Here is a 209-nt window from a genome sequence, read left to right as displayed (position 1 = left end):
TAAACCAATAATGGTCCCCATCCAGGCAGCAGGGAGGCTGGCCTAGGAGGTACTCGAAGGAGGCGGCCACCTCTCCAAGGGCTTTTGCATCCTTGATCCCGTCCCCCATCTCTGCTGAGCCTCGGCGGAAGCGGCGATCACAGGAAGGGACCAAGGCAGGGCAGGTGGCTTGCAGGTGTGTACGCATGGCGTCTCTTGGCCCGCCTGGC

The sequence above is a fragment of the Tupaia chinensis genome, unplaced genomic scaffold, assembly GCF_000334495.1.
Source record: "Tupaia chinensis unplaced genomic scaffold, TupChi_1.0 Scaffold000359_1, whole genome shotgun sequence".
Lineage (NCBI taxonomy): Eukaryota > Metazoa > Chordata > Mammalia > Scandentia > Tupaiidae > Tupaia > Tupaia belangeri.
Note: the sequence above shows the minus strand (reverse complement) of the source record.